The sequence below is a fragment of the Panthera leo genome, chromosome F2, assembly GCF_018350215.1.
Source record: "Panthera leo isolate Ple1 chromosome F2, P.leo_Ple1_pat1.1, whole genome shotgun sequence".
NCBI lineage: Eukaryota > Metazoa > Chordata > Mammalia > Carnivora > Felidae > Panthera > Panthera leo.
In genome coordinates this window covers 78977572-78998881 of record NC_056695.1, presented here as the reverse complement: position 1 = coordinate 78998881, position 21310 = coordinate 78977572, and the positions used below count along the sequence as shown (strand labels likewise).

The following is a 21310-nucleotide window of genomic DNA, read 5'->3' as shown; positions in this document are numbered from 1 at the left end:
TCTCCATAAGTGAAAAGCATGATCAGGCTTCTCCAAGATGTTGTGTATCATCTCACTGTGCAGCATGCATAGCCGTTTTCCTGGGGCGTCTCATTTCATACCAAAAGCCCATGGGGTATACAGGTGGTGTAGGAATCCTCCCCACTGTATTGATGGCAGAGAGTGTTTGGGTTCATATAGATGATGTTTGAGAAAAATTCTGGGTTAAAGGTATGAATTTGTAGGCACATAGGGTATAGAGGCTAGATGAGTAAATGAAACTCACCAGTATATATAGACTAAGTGTTCTGAACTCCCTGCAATTGCGGTCTGTATTTCCATATACTTGTTTATGGGACCTTTCTTGGTGAAGGAGTCAGCAATTTTCATAAGGTCCTCCAAGGGGGATTCATGACCCACGAATGGGAGATAAGAATGAAAAGTTTGGAGGCCTGCGGAACCTCAAGACTGAAGGGTCAGGTAAAGCAAGGATAACTTATGAATGAGACGGAAAACATTAGTTTGATGCCCCCCCCCCCAAAGTATTTATTAAGGTATTTTTCTGTACATAGGAGTTGGAGGCTACACGGACATTCCTGTTCCTCCCAGATCCACAATTCTCTTTGTCTGATGAACCCTAGGTTCCTGCTAAGGGGGTGCTCTCTCTTGACCCTTATTTGTTCTTCCTGTCTTCCCTCCCCCACACCTCCCCACAGCCATTTTAAGAGGTAGAATCAAAGTTGCCTTTAACGAATAATCCAGAATGAATGCAGCTCATCATTTAGTAGTCACAGAGCTGTCTGGCTTAACTCTTTCTACCCTTCCCCCTGCCCTGCTGGCTGCTGATCTCTGCCACCAGCATCTTCTTTATCAGCTGGGTAGAGAATTGGATGCGACTCCATTATCTTTCCTCTTCACCCTGCACGGCCTGACAGACATGCATTCAATGGAAATGAACAGGCTTCTGAAGTCTCCATCATCATTACTGGTGGGCGCATCTGAGGAAGAATCTGAACCTGCTGGGTGGGGCTGTCTCTGTGCGTCTAATATTGGTTCTCTGCAGTATTGCGTGAGTTGCCTAGAACTTAGAGTCCAAAGATTTCTGGAATCAGAAGTCCTGTCTCCTCTCTGAAACTTACCTTCCTCATCTGTATGGTCAGAAATTGGACTAGATGTTTTCAAACACTCCTTCTAGCTCTTAGATGCTATCTACTCTAACCGTATCATCTTTGAGATGAAAAACAGAGAGTTGAGCGATTAGCCCAGATCACACAGCAAATTATTAGGAAAGCCTGTATTGGAATCTGGGTGTAGAGTTTCATTAGCGGCAAGTCCTTTATTCAGGTGAGGCTGTCTTTAAGGGAGTTCCTTCCCACCCACCTGCCTCCAGTTTCATTATTAAAGGGAACACCCTTGATACCTAAAGGCCGCTCTGATTGCCATCTGACAGGTTTACGGATCCTTGTTGGGGACGATGTCGTTAGCCACCCACAATTAGTCGTTCATCTTTGACCCAGCGGGTCTGTGTCAGGTTCTGTGAAAGGGGCTCGCTATAGGTTGCCTTGTTCTGTCCTTGTCACAGCTCCCAGGGATGCTTGTCAAACCGCGGCACCACCTGATGCTGCACAGAACAACGGGGATAGATGCCAGCCACAGCCCTCGGGCCTCCCCGGGGAGAACAGGAGCAACACCGGGTCCCCGCACCCCTGCGTCTCGGATGAGGAAACACGGTCAGAGAGGGGAGCAAACGCGGCCAGGCTCACACGAAGGGACAGAGGAGACCCCCAACTCTGCGCAAGCCCACCCGCCTCTCTGTTCCAGTTCCGGTTTGGAGCCAGGCCAGTGCTTTCTGGAGGATTCGGGGCAGAAGAAGGAGCTTGCAAGCCTCCTTTTGAGCCGTTGTTCTGTTTCTCAACCTGACACCATCTTGCCTCAGCCACTGGGGGAATTTCAAACGGTGCCTGCTTGCAAGTCAAGGGGCTAATGAAGAGGGTTTTGCAAGCCAGCCTCCAAGAGCCCTTGTCGTTGTCTTTAGGGGAGAGAAAGCCTATCTGCAGGTTCCCACTGATCCTGGCCTGGCCTTACAGGGAGGAGCAGGGGCTGAGGGACAGGCATGAAGCTCCCGGCTTCCAAGGACTGGACAGGACTCCCAGGTGGGACGCATTTTCAGTGGCTGCTGAAGAGAGACCTTGCTAAGAAAGTCCTGTGGAGCAAAGACCCAAAGGAGTGGCGAGGGCTAGACACACTGTATCTGGGGAAGAGCCTCAGGGTCAAGGAAGTGGTGCCCGGGGAGGCTCCGAGGAGCAGCCTGTTGGCGGAAGGAACAGCCAGGAGCCGGGGCCTGCGGGAGTCGGGAGCCGAGTGGTGCAAGACGGGCAGAAGGCCCAGGAGGCAGAGAGCCCCGGGGGGAGGGGGGAGGCAGAGGGCCTGAGGTGGGCGGAGGGCTGGAGGCATCTGGGGTGAGGACTTCACTCCAAGCGCAAGTTAGGGAAAGCACTGGAAGATGTGAGCTATGGATCCACATGGCAACAGGATTGCTCTTCCCGCAGTGTCGAGAACAGTCTGCGGGGATCAGTGGGCACGAGGTGGGGGTGGGGGCAGTTGGGAGGCTATAAATTAACAACCCAGACACTTCGGTGCTTAATCAAGGAGTGTAGGTGTGCTTATGGCCCACGTGACACCTGATGTGGGTGAGGCCGTCCTCCTTCGTGTTTTAGACCTAGCATCCTGAACACACAGCTTGAAGTTCCCGGCAGCAGGGAAATAGCCGCGGCAGGAGCCGTATCCGCTCGCCCGCGTCTCCACCTGCAAGCGGCCTCATTTCCCCCCACAGCCTGCCAGACAGACATAGTCACTGCGCATTTCCCCCAGGGCCCAGGAAGGACCAGACGCCTGGGCCTGCCTGAGCCCTGCGTTCCCCGGCCCACAACAAAACATGCCTGCAAAGGGCCTAGCACCCAGTGCCCGCCCACAGTGGGTACCTGTCCGTGGCAGCTCCCGTGAGATCTCTTCTGACGTCTGGTCCCTCTCAGCCCCGCGTTGTTCTGGGCCGTCCTCCCCCCTGCCGCCCACCCAAGCATCCGGTGCACACTGGACGGTAGTGTTAGTGAGTCTTAAACCCTACACAGCAGCATGCAGTTTATCAACCGCAATTATATTCCATCCGCCCACAGCCTTCAGCCCACGGTGCTGACCTCGGTGCTCTGTACACAGTCGGCACTTAATGAATATTAGGAATGCCCTCGCCGACTGAATATTTGCCAGGAGGAATCCAGAACTGAGAATAGGGTAGTGGTTGGCCGCTGGGCCCATGGTATTGGATTAAATATTGGGACTAGAATAAACATTTTCAAACACCCACAATCCTGAACACTTAAGGAGAACCCTGTGCTATGCGCTCTCCTAAGGTTCAAAGGTGTTAATTGTTTATTCCTCAAGGTAAGCCACTGAGGAGAGTTTGGTGATCGTTCCTGTTTAGGGATGAAGAGACAGGCACAGAGAGGGTGTTCGATTGCTGAAGGTCACGGAGCGAGTGGGTTGCGGAGCCCGGGTTTGGCTCAAGGGCCTTTCGCTGGCCCCTCTCTATTCCTTCCCCGCATCGCTCGGCTTCCGTCAGAGCCCTGGGAGAGAGTCCCAGGACCTGGTAAAGGGTTAGTGTGTGTCACTGTCCCAGCTGCTTTCCATTTGTGCCAGATAGCAGGCCTGCGCAGTGCTGAGGTATGTGCTGGGCACGCGCAAACTTCATACGAGACAGACGGGCCAGTGGGTGCTGGCCCTGGAACGCGGTCACCCCTGTGGCCCTGCCACCTGCTGTCTGCTGCTCACCTTCTCACCACGGGCCCCTTCCCCCATAGGCTGCGTTTGCCCCCTGCGCACACACCTGTGCCTCCCAGGATGGCCACCTGGCCTTGAGGCCCTGTCCTGGACCAAACAACCCCTCAAACTTTGGTGCCTCTGTTTACCCAACATGGCAAACAGCTGCGTGGATCGCAGCAAATTACAGAAAACCCGACAATGGGAGGTCGTGTTGGAGGATGACCTGGGCTCCCCACCCCCCACCCCCAAGTTCATATGCGAAGTCCTAACCCTTACTACCTCACAATGTGACTGTGTTTAGAGATGGGGTCTTAAAAGAGGTGATTAAGGTAAGACGAGTTCACTGGGGTGAGCCCTGATCCAGTACGACGGATGTCCTTAGAAGGGAACAGAACAGGGGCTCCTGGGTGGCTCGGTCGGTGGAGCGTCTGACTTCGGCTCAGGTCTTGATTTCACGGCTTGTGAGTTTGAGCCCTGCATCAGGCAGTCTGCTGTCAGCACACAGCCTGCTTCGGATCCTCTGTCCCCGTCTCTCTCTGTCCCTTTCCCACTTGGGCTCTCTCTCGCTTTTTTCTCAAATATATACACACTAAAAAAAGAGAGAGAGAGAGAGAGAGAGAGAGAGAGAGAGAGAGAGAGGGAGAGAGAAGTACACAAACACACACGAGGGACCATTTGAGGACACGGGCAGGAGACGCTGTCTACATGCCAGGAGAGAGGCCTCAAGAGGGCCAGCCCTGGGCACACCTTGACCTCAGCCTTGCAGCCTCCGGAACTCTGGGAACACACGTTCCTGTTGTGTAAGCCCCAGCCTGCGGCACATCTATGGTAACCCCGGCAAAAGGCTGGTGTGAACAAACGCGGGCGTGTTCTTACTGGAGGCAGGTTGTCCGGGGCCAGTGCAGCCTACTCGTCAGGGACCCAGAATATTTCTTTCCTTTTAGCTTTTATTTTTACGTTTGCAGATGGCTTCTGCTTTTTAGGTAGTCAGAAAAGGCAAAGGCAAAGGAGGATTTCTTCCCATGTGGCCTTCTCCCCTCATGTGAGGTTTCCCCAAGTGGAGCTGGCCAGAACTGAGTCACACAGCCACCCCCCGCCGTGAGGACCTGGAGAGGTCATTTCAGCTGTGCCCATTCCCTCCCCAGGTCATGTAGGGCCTCCACAAAGAGGTAGAGGGGCGGGCGAATGGGTAGCAAACAGACACACTGTGGGGTCTCCTGCACGAGCTAAGGGCACCTGTTAAAAACTAAGCCACGTGGCAAGACCTCCTCTTGGAGTTAGGGTCACCTCAGCTAAAGGACCATTGGCCTGTGATGTGAACGCACGTGTTCACATGGTAGGGCGGGGGCTCCTCGGGGAGGGCTGTCTGCCCGCTCACGAGGACATCTCTTCACGGAACGTTGTGACAGCAGGATCTTCTGGTTGTGCGGAATGAGGAGCCGTGTTTCTTTGCAAACGGGCAACCGAAGCCCGTGTGAGCCCCTCTCGGGACTTGCGGAGAAGAGGCCAGGCATTCATTCTGTGCTTTAGGGAACGAGAGTTAGCTCCTAGGGGGTTTTGGCCCCGCATCAATTTCCAGTTTGGTCATTTACCCTCGTGAGGTATAACCACTCATTAGGCACTAGCCCTGATGTGACAATATCTAGCCCAGACCCCAGGGGTCCCCAGGACTAGAAAAAGCTCCTGCCTAAGCTCCAGAATCCTGCAGGAGTGATTCAGAGGAGATAGCCACTCAGCAGGTAAGAGGCATCCCCTGCGGTGCCTGCGGCTGGCAGGTGTCTGGGGAGCCCTCGTGGCTGGTGGGGAGAGGGCCTGAGGGTAGAGGCTGGGATCCCTGCAGGCTGACCTGGAGGCCAGAGTTTGGAGAATTTCCGCTCATTAGCACTGCCAACCCCCATCAAGCGATGTTCGCATCTCGTGAAGGGAAGTAGCAGTCTGGCCTTGATTTCCATTCTGTGATGTTCTGTTACGTCAGCCCGAGAAGACTGCCACGGGGCTGGGTTGGTCTTTCCCTCAAGTTCACGAAACACTAGCTAAATCACTACCGTCACTGGTGCGTACAAGAACTCTCTCTTGTCTTTTACGTACGGACTGCTGACTCATTCATTCATAATTCACAGTCCATTCCCTTCCCCGCCACTGGAAGAAGCCGCATCAATGTGTTTCATGCGTATCCTTGAGGAGACCATTAATATGGCAGAGTCTACCTTTTCTTACACTTGAATCAGAAAGTAGGATCATGTATACAGTTGGCATTCACACGGCACGGGTAGTGGCGTCCATTTACATGCTTGCCCCAAAGCCGTGTTACTTCTACGTCCCTTGCTGCGGTGGAGTCTGAAGGGATCTGGACCGTTTGGAAATCCCCCCGATCAGATATCGATGACATCAGACCAATTGGACGGGTGAGTAAGAAGTATGTTGGAGACCTTGGTGCGTGCACTCTGTCGGTGTTAAGTCAATGACTGTCGGGGGCCCTGCTCCGTTAGCTAAATTTGGGGTGCAGTGTATGCCCTAAATCAAGGGTTTTCACTGTGAGACCATCACATTTAGGGCCAGCAAGCCTTTTCATTTTTTTATTTTTCTATTTGAGAGAGAGAGGGGGAGAGAGAGAGAGAGAACGAACAAGTCAGGGAGGGGCAGAGAGAGAGAGAGAGAGGGAAAGAGAGAATCCCAAGCAGGATCCATATTCAGCACGGACCCAGGGCTGACGCAGGGCTCAGGCTCGATCCCACAACTCTGAGATCATGACCCGAGCCGAAATCGAGAGTCAGATGCTCACCCGACTGAGCCCCGCAGGTGCCCCTGGGTCCAGATAAGACTTTGTCACAGAGGACTGTCCTGTACTTTGCAGGGTGTTTACCAGCTTCCCTGGCTTCAACCCACCATGTGCCAGCGGTACCTCCTCCCCAAGCCATGACAACCAAATACGTCTGCAGATGTTGTCCAACGTCCCCCAGGGGGTAATGCTGCCCCCTTGTCAAACACCATTTCCCAAATCAGCTACCTTCAGGCGGTTTTGTGACCCAAAAGGCAGATTCAAGCCCAACAGGGTGGGGGGCATAGCCCTGGGGACCATCACCCAGAGCTCAGCTCTGAGCTGTGTGCCCTGGTTCCTGGAGGGGAAGTGCTTCCATCAGGTGGCATTGGCCAGAAGCATGTGTTTTCATGGGTTGCTGTTTGCAGGGCCAGCTTCACATGTGTCGCCACACATTCACACAGGGCACTGTGCTCAAAAGGGCTCTCGAGGGCTTAAAGTTCTTCTGCTGTCATCTATTTAAACATTTTGGGGGCACCTGGGGGGCTCAGTCGGTTGAGCATCCAACTTTAGCTCAGGCCATGATCTCATGGTTCGTGAGTTCGAGCCCCGCATCGGGCTCTGTGCTGACAGCTCAGAGCCTGTAGCCTGCTTCCGATTCTGTGTCTCCCTCTCTCTCTGCTCATCCCCAGCTCACGTTCTGACTCTCTGTCTCTCAAAAATCAATAAACACACAAAAAAATTTTAAGCATTTTCAGTAAGGGACCTGCATTTTCATTTTGACCGGGTCCCCCAAATTATGTAGTCATTCCTGCTGCCTGGTCACTTTGAGAGCCTCATGCCAAAAGTTTGTCTTTTCTCTACTGGTGTCTTTGATTTGGTTTTAAGAGTATGGGAAGAGGGGTGCCTGGGTGGCTCAGTCAGTTAAGCATCTGACTTCAGTTCAGGTCGTAATCTCGCAATTTGTGGGTTTGAGCCCCGCGTTGGGCTCTGTGATGACAGCTCAGAGCCTGGAGCCTTCTTCGGATTCTGTGTCCCCCTCTCTCTCTACCACTCCCCCACTTGCTCTCTGTCTCTCTCTCTCGAAAATAAATAAAACATTAAAAATTTTTTAAAAAGTATGGGAAGAGATCTCACTTTCTATTTGGCTGTGCTGATTCATGCCAAGACCTGTGGCACAAAAAAGGGAAGTGGGAGATTATTGGATTTAAAGAACTCTTGTCACAGGTGGAAAATCCAAGGACCAGAAAGCAAAAGTGAGTTGTCCAAAGTCACACAGCAGAGCCAAGGATGGGGTTGCTATTGTTCAGGTTACTTATCCAGGTGAACTTCCATTCATTCATTCATTCATTCAAACATGCAGGCAAACATTTTAAACCTGTGACCACGAGGCCCCTGTTCAGTGTAATCCAGTGACTGAATTGGCCAATAGCAAAGTAGATGAGACGTTATCCCAAGAAACTTAGAGACGTTATCCCAAGAAACACACACACACTCAACTAACAACCCACGTGATGATATGTCCCAGGGCGATACACAGGACAGGTAAGGTTCAAATTCGGAGGCTGTCACTTAGTGCTGGATGGACCGAGCAGGTTAATTCAACCTACACGAGCCTCAATTTTTTTCCCTCTTTAAATAAGACTGGTAATTGCCAGGCTCACGGAATGATGATGAGAAATCAGCCCATGAAAGGGTTTTATAAAAACTGAAAGGTGGAACTTACCAGAAGGGTTCATTCTGAGAGCAGGCTGTGAGTGTCTGGGCCCAAGCAGGTGCCCCTCCCCCCAGGGGATGAACGCACCATTGGAGTCATGCTCACGGGAATGCAGGGAGGTGGTATTTTGGTCCCACTTCCGACCCAAGGGCAAGTGCTCCCATTCCTTTAAAGGTAACCATTATAAAACTAATTATGAGTTTTTAAACATCTACTTATGAGCAAGGTCCTCTTTGGAAAGTCTTAAATATTTTTAAAAGCACACGGAATCAAAATTTTCAACAATGTTTGCTGGTCCTCCTTCCCTCTTACGGCCCCACAGTGGTTTCTTTCAAAATGTCTGTGTTTCCCTTTTGTGCTTTGGTTACTGGCCCCAGATCAGTGGGGGAGGAAGGTAAATGAGATGTGGGCAGCCTGGGCACTGAAACCACGTGTGGGGACCGGCTGCTCTGAGATGGCGACCTGGGCATCCGTCCCTTGGCAGTCACTGCTTACTTGGTCTGATCTCAAGAGAGTAGTTTTCTCTCCACTTCTTGGGAAACTTTTGTTTATTCTATTTTCAAAATCCCAGCCATAAAGAAGTTACAGTTTTGGCAGTGGGAACAGACACCTTCCAGGCCATTTGGCTCTTTGTGGCCTCATTTAATTAGCTGACCGTCTGTGCAGGCTTGATACACGAGGCACAGACATCAGGGGCTGGGCGGCTTAGGAGAAGAAATGGAAGGAGTGACTCAGGTTGGCGGGTGTTTCCACCTCCTTTGTTGATGGATCGATAACATCTCCACACCATGTGTAGGTGTGATGCCTCACGTCCCTTCCCTTGTCCTTCCCAGAGCACTCACGCTGTACCTGCGGGAGCCCCGGGAGCTGAGTGTCGGCCTGGCTGTGCCTCTTATGAGATTCCTGACCATCCATGCATCTTCTTGCCTCTTTGGCCTCAGCTTCATAGATGTAGCAGGACGGAGCGGAGCTCTGTGATCTATAAACCTTCCTCTAACTCTTCCTTTTGGGACCAGGTGCCAGAAAGGATCTTTTTTGTTCTGTTTTGTTTTGTTTTTAATGTTTATTTATTTTTGAGACAGACAGAGAGACAGAGAGGCAGAGAGAGAGGAGGACAGAGGATCCGAAGCGGGCTCTGCATGGACAGCAGTGAGCCTGATGTGGGGCTCGAACTCATGAACCATGAGATCATGATCTGAGCTGAAGTCGGATGCTCAACTGACTGAGCCACCCAGGTGCCCTGGTAGCAGAGGGGATCTTAATCCATGCCAGGCCCTGGGCTCGATGCCGGGAAACCTCCACCCTGGAACTTACCCTATCAACGGGGAGACAGAATATGCAGGGGTAGGTAAGCAGGTGTGAACAGCACAGCTCCAGGGTGTGACATGTGCTCCGAGTGAAGTGAACGGACAAGAGCCCAGGAATGCATACCTGACCTGTCTCTCCTTGCCCCTCTTGGCTCCTTCCCGTGAGGCCAGGGGCCATGGAGCCAGTGGCTCAGTTCACATCCGTGGGTTTGTTGGACAGAGCACAGAATGGAAGAGGGATGGAGAACAGGCCTGGAGGGGAAAAGCTCACATCTTTCATGTCCTCAAAAGAATTTGAAATGATATGAAGTTCTAAACAACTCATTCGGAGGGGAAATTGGAGTGAACAATCGTCAATATTCTGTACTTTGATAATAATGAAATTATCGCGTACCAAACCATCGTGTTTTATGTTGGGGAAAAAGGCAGGCTTACAGCCGGGGAGTTAAGCTTCAGGCAGTATGGGAAAAGGCCAAGACAACTCTCCCCTGCTTCCTCTTAATATATAGCAAAAATCTACATATAAGACGAGAATGTAGTGACTTAGAAAGCAAAAATAGAACAGGGCAATATTTGCTTCTCTGAGGTGTCAGTAATTTGGACAACATCTAATAATGCTAACCAAGAAAAAATAATAACCAGTAAACATTAACGATAGGAATGAAAATTGAACATAACTACAAATGTCAAACATTAAAGATAACTGTCTGTGTCAAATGCAGTATGTCGATAAATATAGACAAAATGAAAAATATATATAATTTATATACAAACACATACAAATATATATAATTCCATTTTGATACAAATGCTTCCAGAGAACACAACTCATCCCCAGCTCATTTGTGAGGCATCGGAATGTACATCAATACCCAAACCAAGTAAGGGTGATTTACAAGAAATATAGATCCAAAAATCCTAACCAAGATATTAGCAAACTGAATCTAGACAAGGAAGTTGTGCAGAGAAAAGCTAAGTACTCTGTCCAAGTGGATTGGAGGTGGCTGAACCAGGACTGGACTCCAGAGAGAGGGTCCTGCTTGACAGTGTTTAATAGGATAGTGTTGAGAGATCTAGACCTTGGCAAATCAAGAAAAATCAATGTATTCTCCATATGTAGATGGGACTTTGAGTACCTTCGTTGCTCTTCCATTATTGGTTCTCCAGCAGCCCTTTTGCTGACTGAGGTAGGGTGACCAACTCATCTCGGTGAGACTTCTCCTATTTAGAACAACAAGTCTTGGAGCGCCTGGGTGGCTCAGTTGGTTGAGTGTCCGACTTCAGCTCAGGTCATGATCTCACGGTTTGTGAGTTTGGGCCCCACATCAGGCTCTGTGCTGTCAGCGAGAAGCCTGCTTCAGATTCTCTGTCTCCCTCTCTCTCTGCCCCTCTCCTGCTTTCATCTCTCTTTCTCTCTCAAAAATAATGAATAAACATAGAAAAAAAAAAAAGAACTACAAGTCTCACTTCCTGGGTAATCCCCTCCATCCTGGGCAAATCAGGACCATCTGTCACCCTGAATGCTGGCAACCTGGTGTTCTTTATTTTCCTGATCACTCCCTCCGGCAAAGAGAATGGAGTGTGGCAGAAAACTCAGTTTGCTTAGTGACAGCAGAAGACAGAGATGCAGAGATGATTAGAGAGCTAACAGATCATAAACTGTCCAGAACATGGAGTCTGTTGAGCTCTTCCTGGTGCCGGAACTTGATGCAAGCCCTCACTATCCTTGCCAATTATCATGACAACGACCCATCAAGATATGTCTTATCACCCCTATTTTGGATGGAAAAAGAAAAAAGCTAAATGGGCACAAGGCAACAAGAAAGAAAGCGTGAATGAGTTAATCAATTAATAAAGTAATAACTTCATTGCTTCCATTAAAGTGACATCCTTGATTAATATGGTGGCACCTGGCCTTCCCCCTGCTCACAGAGCCCGCTGGAGCTTGACCAAGGAGCCCCAGGTGCCCACGGCACGGCACAGGCTCCCTCCCTGGGCCCGGCTGTCACCTGAGGCCCTCCCCAAAACTTCCCTCTGCTCTCTCCTGAAGCGGGCAGGTGGCCTGGCCTGGTGCTGGTGGCAAGTCAACAGAGAACAATTCCTTCTCCTTGGACAGAAGAGAGGTTGGCCGAGCAGCTCTGGGGGAGCTCCAAGAATACCTGGGACACCTGGCATCAGGGCTTCCGCACTGCAGACTACAGCTCGCGTTCAGAGCCCTCACAAATACTATTTCTAGAAGCACCAGGCTTGGAATTTTCCAAGCTCGTCAGAACTCCTTGGAAACTCGAAATGGTGTTCTCGGAACACTGCAGGGCACAGAGCAGACGTTTGATGGAATTCAGAGCTTTCTGGCTCTGAAGACTTGGCTTTCCTAACAAGCTGGTCATTCATTTCTTTCTGCTTCTAGAGGGGGAGCACCCCCAGACTAGGTGCTTCCATCTTACCATCTCTGTATTCTCTGGGCCCAGCACAGTGGTGGGCACCCAGGGATGCTCAGGCCATGCCCTTTTCCCGTCCCCTCCTGGTGTCACTGTCTGCTCTGGCCTGGTGAACAGCCTCCACACAGTGAGAGTGAGGCAGATACTTGAACTGTCCATGCAAGCATAGACCCTAGTCCACACTGCTAGCCTGGGGTCATGGAGACTGAGGAGCATAGACTTTAGAGCCAAATGGATTGTGGGTTCAGTTTCTAGGGACTTATTCCTAAGCCTAATATTTTCATCTGCGATGCAGGGGTTACCTAGCTCAGTATTTTTACGGCTACAGACCATGTTGACTCAAACTGTTATGCAAAGAAGTAATTAAAAAAATTTCGAAGAAGTCTGGGCTTCAATTACTCTTTCTTAAACTGCAGAACTTGTCAGAGTTTCTCATAGTCCACTGGATATCGTAAGTCTCCAAGAGAAGTCTATGCGAGCCCCAAATGCCAAATGTACCGGGTCATTTTGTCAAGGAGCATCTTGAAGGTCTAGGGTTCTTGGAACCCACTTTGGGAAACACTGACAAAGCCTTTGGAAAGCAATAAAATGGGTATCAGCTGTCAGTACACTTTTCATAATTGTTACTGTTGCTTTATTACTTATTTATCCGTTGAAATAATACAAGGGACCTGGATCTGAACAAGCCCAAGATCATGTTTCAAAATTCACAAACGATTTTCTGAATAGAATTTCATGCTGGATTCGCTCAGGCCCATCTCCTGTGAGTTTTGCCAGCTTTAAAACATACACATTGAAAGCAGACAAATCCCTTCTCTCCTTGCTAATTAGGATGACGGATAGTAGAGCAGGGATCATCCCATGTCACAGTAGAGATGATGCCATGGCTTTTAATTAACCATACAGGGATTTGAGTGACGTGAGAGAAGCAGTGACAGTCCTCCAAATGCACACGTGCTTACTCACACCCCAGACACACCAAGTCTTCAAGGACCAGTGACAAGGGAACAGTGGATGCCAACACCACTTAGCATTTTCAATTGCCCCTCTTTCCACGAGATGAGGTAGGGACATGCAGACCCAGAAGAGGCAGATTCACACCGCTGGCCTTTCTCGAAGACTTCTTGGGGGTACGTTCTTATTCCTTAGACACTTTCAGTCCCATTGTCACCTAAGTGGTGAATGGTTTTCCATTATTTCCAAGCACATTCTTGTACCCAGTGAGTACTGCTGGCCTTTAAGCCTGGCCCACATCCCCAGGCTGGGACTCTACTTCTGGGTTCTTATGTAGGGTCTGCTGTTGACTTGCTGGGGCATTTGTGAGTTTCCTTCACCATCCACCTTCCCTTTCTATGAGGCTGGATCCATTCTGCCGTGAGTGCCTTTGGGCTATGGCTGGCCTTGACTGCTTTATCCCAATTCAGCAAACATTTGGTGATCACCTGTTAGTTCCTGGGCCCTGGTTGTATGTAGGAGCCCAAACTCACTTCTAATCTCAAGGCCAAATAGTCTAGTTGGGTAGGGAAACACAGACACACAAAAAATAATGCATATACTGTGTAACTCAAGGGGGCCTGGAGTGGCCTGGTGCCAACCACTGGGCTTCTGCCTGCTGAAAGAGCCACCTATGGCTGCCCACCACCCTCCCTCCCCTTCCCCCACCCTGGCCTCCCCAAGGGTCAGGCCCCCGTGACCCTACATTTCAGGCTGCAGATCACAGGACATGGCTAAGGAGGAGAGAAACTGCCAGTCTGGACTGTTGTGGGGCTCGACTTTACTGGGACTGACGGCCATTCACAGACACCCACATGGAGGCTCAGAGAAGTCAAAGTTTTGTCTGTTGTCACTCGGCTAAGAAGTGGCAGTCTGTTGTCTCATCTCCTCTGTGAGGGACGGGGCTGGTGCTTGGCTCAGGTCTCCTTCATGTGGCAGGTGCCCCCAGCCTCCACAACGGTCCTCAGCGTCCCCTTCTCCTAACATTTGTCCTTGCCTCAGAGAGCGTGCTCCCTCCCTGGGGACAGCCTGCAGCCAATGACTGGCCGATGAAGGAGCACAGATGGCCAGCCCCCTGCCTGCCGAGCGGGGAAGCAGCCCTGTGGAGACCCTCCCCACCTGTGATCTGGCTCAACGGTGGCCCCTCCCCTGCTCTGCCTCCCTTACTTCCTGTGGGTCACCCCCTCAATGAGTCAGGTGAATCCCACCCCATGTCTCAGGCTCTGCTCTCAGGGCCTGACCTAAGATATTCTCCAAAACCCAGACCCCTGTCCATGCCATGTTCAGGATTACCACCAGCCTTTCTCTGTCCTGACGTGTGTCCTGGGATGCTGGCTGGTAACAGTGAAATATGTCATGAAGCGTCACTGCCGCCTGTCTTCCAGGCTGTTTGGCCAATGGCTGGCTTGAGGTGAGGGGTAGAGGAGAGAGAGGTTGGGGTATCTGCTCGTCTGCTCCTGCCCTGCCTTGCTGCCCAGTCACGACCTGTACCCATCTCTGCAGGGCTCCAGCTTTGAACCCAGCTCCTAACACCAAGTCTTCCCCTCTCCTCTTCTCTAGGGGTGGCCATGTCTCCCCCACCGACTGCTACTAGTCCCAACTGGTCCCGACTGCTACTGATCCTTTGTTAGGGTCCCTTCCAGCAAGAGTCCCTTTGTTCCTAGTCTCTGCAACGTTCCTGGCTGAGGGGGACATCTCTTTTCTGCCGGGCACCTGACTGCCTCAGCTTTCATCTGACAGGTGGATTCAGATTAATTGCCAGTGGCTGCCTGCGGTGGGGTGTTTTGAAGGATTTGGGTGTTTCCCCAGCAGGGAGAGTGCTGTGATCTATTAGTGATGCCTGTCAGTGTGCAGCAGGGGAGGGTGACATCAGTGCTACCTGTTGGCGGTCCCTGAACTACAGGCTCAGTCCCTGAACTCCCTTCCAGATCAGACTTCTAGACCCATTTATGGACAAAGGGATGAGCTTGCCTGACCAGAGCAGCCTACAGAAGACGCTGGCCAACAGGCTGGCGTCTTATGGTCACGGAAACCCGTGGTGCTGTGGGAAATACCTGTTCTGTGTGGCCGGTTCACCTTGACCTTGTAGTTTATGGACTCTGAGGTGCTGGTGTCAGTGGCGGACCGCCAGGGGGCGGCCTTTCACAGGCTGTTGACTGGCAGGTGAAAAAAAAAAAAAAAAAAAAAAAAAAAACCAAACCAACCAGGTGGTCCACTGAATGCAAACACTTCCCGCTAGAAGTGAAGCTACGTGATGTCATCACAAAGGCACCATTGGAGCCAGGAGCTTGTTTTCAGTTCTTTCTTCTGCCCCCATTATCTCTCATAAATTCATATTTTCATCTAAAACATTATTGGATCAGCTATTCTAGGCTGAATTCTGTGGTATGTTCTGAGGGGGAATAAGAATAACCCCACAGCCCTAAGCCTATGAGGGCAGGTGGGGCGCCCTAATCACACGGGGTCCATTACTGAATTTGATCTCAGTTATGGAGGTGGAGGGGCTCTCGGGTGGCTCAGTCGGTTAAGTGTCCGACTTCAGCCCAGGTCACGATGTCACGGCCACTGAGTTTAAGCCCCACATCGGGCTGTCTGCTGTTAGTGCCGAGCCCGCTTCAGCTCCTCTCTCCTCACCCCTCTCTGTCCTCCCCCCATTCCTGTTCCTTCCCTTCTCGCTCTCTCAAAAATAAATAAATAAAGGAGATTTAGTTAAAAAAATAAAATAAAGTATGGAGGTGGAGAATGGGGTGGTTATTTTAGACAGGGGGACATTTCCCCCATGGAAGACCTGAGCTACATGAGCTATGTGTAGGGGTGAGTCAGGTAAGGGGCTGGTGGTTTGCTGGTCCAGGCAGTGGGAGCCAGAGCCAGAAAGACCCTGGGCCAGAAAGATGAAGGGATTGGAAACCAGGCCGGAGCATTTGGACTCCACTGGGACCGAGCAGATCGGTGAAGAGGAAAAGCAGAGGGAGGCAGGTGCATTGGGCCGGCTGGGGCCGGAACACATGCATGCGGGGGGGCTGACCTGGTGCGTCCAGCAAGTGCTCCCTGAAGCTGGGGTTGCTGAGCAGGAGACACAGTCTCTGTGTGTGATGATGACACCGCGTGTGTCCCAGGCTGTGTGAGGCTCAGTGGGGTTCTGCGTGGGAGCGTGTTCTGTAAGCTCGGGGGCAGAGGTCATGCTGTCAGGGAGCCAGCACCAGAGCCGTTAGTCTCCTGAGTGGCAGCAGGTGAGGTCCCGCTGATGCCCACCCAAGTTCCCTCAGCCCTGAGAGGCCAGACCTCCCGCAATCCGTCCAGAAGTGCATTTCCCCCCTCCCTCCCCTGCCCACATGCATCCACCTTTTGACTTCATGGCTCGGGCTTTTCCAAGCCCCCTGTGTCTCCCTTTCCTCCTCAATCCATCCCCGGAAATGGCTTTAAAAACTCCCTTTGGGGTCTCTCTGACGTGTCTCCTCAGGACCTTGTAGGCTCTGTCTGCCCCAGATACCCAACACTTAACAACTCTGTCTGTGGCGACTGGAGGCCACTTCGGAGGGAGAGTGGGTGCTGCAGCCACGGGGACGTCCCATCCAGGCTCCCAGGCTCTCCTCTGGATGTCCTTGCCTTCTCCTTTACCCTCCAAACTTCTATTTGCTCTTCAGAACTCAGCGGACTGACTTTCTCTGAACCCCCAGGACAACCGACCTGCCCCTCTCTGCACTCCCAGAGCTCCTGTCCCCACGTTCAGTGGAACAGGCAGGTGGCTGTGGGGCCGGCTTCTCCCTGGCCGGGTTAGCTGCCCAAGGGCTGGTGGCGTCTTGTCCAGGGCCCAGCACGGGGCTTGCGCTTAGTGGGGCATCAGCAAAAGCCCATCCGGATATGAATGTGTGAGTCAATGAATAAAAGAACACAAGTCTACGGGGACATTGCTCCCAAAAATGCATGTGGAGAGAAGCCCCCTCGCCCCCTGCCAAAGTGTGGTGTGCTGAGGGACGAGCCCACACATTCTAGGAAACGCCTCTCAGGCTGCAGAGAATCATAAACAGATAAAAATTCCATTTTGTCTTCAGCTCTGTGTTCCTTTGTGAGGCGTCCACAGAGAATCAGCCCAGATTCCAATTAGCGGCCCAGGGCCCAGGACCTGGAGGGTGGCTCAGCTCCCTCCCATTGTGAGCAAGTGAACCAGTAATAAATCCCCAATTAACAAGAGGGAACATTGATTGAACTTTTTTCCCCCTTGTCCTCCACTTTTGTTTGGTGCTCCCTGTAAACAGGCTGTGTGGCTGGCGTTCAAGAGGAAAGAAAATTGAATTTAAAGTTATTTTAAGCTTGCCATGATTAATGTCTTGCCAGGTAAGCCATGAAAAGGGATATCAAAAGACCAGAAAAATAATTCTACTCTTAAAGCAGCAAAAGCGATCTTCCTGTCTGCATATGTATGTATCACAGAGACCCCTGTCTTAGCTCGGGCTGCCGTAGCTGGGACACCACAGGCTGGGCAGCTCACACGACAAATATTTGTTTCTACAGCTCTAGAGTGTAGGGACTCTGAGGCCAAGGTGGTGGCAGATTTGGGGTGTAGAGAGGGCTGCCTTCCTGGCTTACAGACAGCAGCCATCTGGCTGTGTGTTCACGTGGCCTTTCCTCAGTGTGTGCTCATGGAAAGAGCTCTTTCTTCTTTTTCTTATAAAGGCCTAATCCCATCATGGGGCTCCCATGGCCTCATCTAAAAGTAATGATCACCCAAAGGCTCTACCTCCAAATACCATCCACCACACTGGGGGCTCGGGCTTCAACATAGGAGTTTTGGAAGGACACAGACATTCAGCCCAGACAATCCCTTCACAGTAAACAGGTATGAAAACATAAGCCCTCCACGCAGCTGGTAGCACAGTATCTCGACACACCTACGTGATGGGTTCATATCCAACGTACCCATGAAGAGCACAAAACGCATGTGGGTACATCCTATCCTTAGGGCACACGGCACCTAGACGCATTCTACAGACACGTGGCAATAAACGTCATGGTCAAAAGTCAGGTCAACTTTGCAACCCTAGAAGCCAGGTTACGATGGTTACCTTCGCCAAACCCACCGTCCTTGTTTTTAAAATGGTGATGCCAATCCTAGATTTGGTAGGATTTCATGAGATGTTATACATGAAACATTAGCATGGAAGCTGGTGCTACTGCATACGTTCACACACTATAAAGGACACACACTATAAAGGACATGCACTATAAAGACATATATTTCCTCCTTGCATATAAAAGTAAAGATTGAGTTATCCTGTGTGTGTGTGTATGTGTGTAATAATAACTATATATATATATATATATATATATATATATATATATATATATATGACCTGACATATATATAACCTGAGTTAGAATACTGCTTTCAATAGTATTTCCTCAAGTATGAGGTTTGTTACCCATTTCATCACGATTCAAAACCAAGGTTGGGATTTGGACTTGGGTCTGGATCCACATCATGTCTTTGCAGTTTTGCAAGATATTTAGCCTCCCTGAGCTTCAGCCTCCTCCTCCGTAAGGTGGGAAACGGACTTGCCTTAGAGAGCTCAGAGAAGAAACCAGATAGTTTATGAGTTTGTTCATTCCACAAGCATTGCCTTGGTCCCCGAGCCCCAGGCGGAAGAGGATGGAAGGAAAACTACTATGGAGTTCCAGCTCCCAGGACCCCCACCCCACCCGGGGCAAAGCAGGCTTGGGAAAAAACCATCCACTGCAGCCCACGGCAGGTGCAGGGGTGACCAAGAGAGGGGCCAGCAGTTTATGCTGAGTCACATGATGGACAAGGGGTCCACGGGAGGAAGGCCAGCCCAGCAGATTCCCTCTTACAGAGGCTCTTCCCTAGCAGTTCTTAAAGCCTCCTGACTCCCGGTGTCCCTTGTCTACAACATTAGGAAAGATGTTAAGAGCGACCCCGTTGGTGGCAGGACATCCTCATCGTTTGACCACCATGTCTCCTGCATCCCTGCAAGAGCGCCTCCTGGCCCCTGCTGCACCTTGTCCGGCAGCCGGAGCAATTTTCATAGCATGTAGATCTGGAATCCTGTAACTTCTCCTGATCTCCCCTGGAGAGTCTTGCCTCTCTCACGGTGGAAGCTGGTTTTCTTTCCCTCAGGCTGCCCCACACCCCCTCCTCTCCTGCTGTCTCCTGCTGTCTAGCCTTGCTCGTTTAGCTCCAGCTACACCAGCCTCCTTCTCGTTCCCAGAATAAAGCTGGACTCACTGCCTCCCTGGGGGTGTCTCTGTCCCCTCTCCTGCTGTGTCCTCCACCCAAAGCACCCCTTCTCCTGAGTCCACAGAGCTGGTTTTCTCTCTTCCTTTAAGTCTTTCTGAGTGCAGAGAATACCTGCGGCAGTTCCTGTTCCCCAAGGAAGACACTGAGAGGGGGTGTTCACTCAGGAGGGGGGGCTGGAGCCTGCTTTCAGGGGTGAGGGAAGGTGTGTTGGCAGAACCCAGAGCAGCAGCCAGGATGGTCCTTCCAGTTAGAGGTTTGGGGCCAGGTCTTTGGACCCCAGCACCGACCAGTCACCAGGGAGGGTGGATGTCTTGGGGGAGGCAGCTCTCTCTGGGTGAGGAGGAGCAAATGTTCCATGAGCCCTATGAGACTGGTTCCGGCTGAGGGCACCCCAGTCCCCATGTGTGTCAGTTTCGATGGTGATGATCTATTCCTCCCCCCTCCGCCCCCCCCCCCCCCCCAGGGAGGAAGGGGTCAGGCACAGCTTCACTTGACTCTGAGCAGGTAGTTGATCTCTGAAAAATGGTTCCATAGTAGAGGCTCAGTGCTAATCTTGGTTGTTGACAGGAGGCACGTTTGTGGCTGCAGAATCCAGGGCACCCTTGATGAGAGCAACCCAGGCTTTACCTTCCATCCCTGCCACCATGGTTACCATGGTTACCGTGGTTCCATTTATGGGAAATTCTGGCCACATGGTCAGTTGATGCTCTGTGATCAGGTGTTCCTTCTCAACCAGGACCAACTTTCACCCTGGCAGGTATTTATTGGCATGGCCTTGCTCCAGATACTCGGGTCCACTTTGGGATTCTCCTTATTAGGGCTTGCCAAAACCCTCCTGTGGCATCTTTTCCTACCACAGACACTTCTACTACCCTAGGGCCTGTCACTTCCCAGGGCTCAAGTGGCAGTGTATTGGCAGTGTAGCCTGAACCTTGTTCCGATCCCACTCAAAGCTGGCAGCCTCTGTGTCACATAGTAAATAAATTGGAACAGTATTCCAATGTGCAGAATATGTACTTCCTCTAGAACCTGGTGAAAGCTGTCAGATATAGCGCCTCCTTCTTACTGGGAGGAGGGAGGTGTGAATGCAATAATTGGGCATTTTTCTTTGGTGGGAAAGTCCCAGAATACCCCAGACCACTGGATCCTTAAAATCTTAATATGGTTTATTCCCACCCTTTGGAGCACAGGTTTCTTTTTTTTTTTTAAATTTTTTTTAATGTTTATTTATTATTGAGAGACAGAGAGAGACAGAGCATGAGCACAGGAGGGGCCGAGAGAGGGGGAGACACAGAATCCAAAGCAGGCTCTAAGGTGTCAGCACAGAGCCCGACGCAGGGCTTGAACCCACGAACCGCGAGATCATGACCCGAGCCGAAGTTGGACGCTTAACTGACTGAACCACCCAGGCGCCCCTGGAGCACAGGTTTCTTACAGAGATCTTATTCAACATTCTTGCTGTATCTTGTGCATCTCTCCCAATTAGCAAGATGCCACTGATGTGTTAAAGCAATGCGGTGTCATGTGGAATGTCCAAACAATCTGGGTCCCTTCAGACTCTGATATTTTCGGGAGGGGAAGGTTAATAGAGCCCTGGGCAAGATTGCAATCGTACACAGGTGTCCTGAAATGAGAAAGAAGTGATTTGAGGTGTCCTTCCTGCTGGGACTGGGGAAAGAGTGGCCCAAAATCAATGGCTGCCCCATGAGCCTGGAGCGCCATTAGGGACTGAAAAGGCAAACCATAGAATAGGAGAAGATATTTGTAAAGCATTCATCCAACAAAGGACTCATATCTGGCATATTAAAAAAATACCTAAAAATCAATAAAAGTAGATATGGAATCTCACAGAAACCCCAAACAAAGGCTTGAGCAGAGACATCACAAATGTACCATAAATACAAGAGAAGATGGTCAACTTTATAGTTATGAAGGAAATAAAAATCAGAGACGCTACGAGATAATGCCAAACATGAAGGACTATGAAACCACTAAGGGCTACACTGGTAAACATTGGCGATACCAGGTGTTGGTAAAGATGCTGAGCAA

At 50.8% G+C, this 21310-nt stretch overlaps 1 long non-coding RNA gene across 2 annotated transcripts; it reads right to left on the bottom strand.

Moving 5' to 3' along the window:
- Positions 1–12623: 12623 nt before the first annotated feature.
- LOC122210816 lies at positions 12624–16947 on the bottom strand. 2 transcript variants are annotated; one of them, XR_006198276.1, is made up of 4 exons: positions 16351–16947; positions 16034–16190; positions 15063–15164; positions 12624–13525 (listed from the first exon to the last, which is right to left on the bottom strand). It is a non-coding gene; the product is annotated as an uncharacterized LOC122210816 (long non-coding RNA). The 2 variants fall into 2 exon arrangements; XR_006198277.1 differs by having other exon boundaries at positions 16696–16947.
- Positions 16948–21310: the final 4363 nt, after the last annotated feature.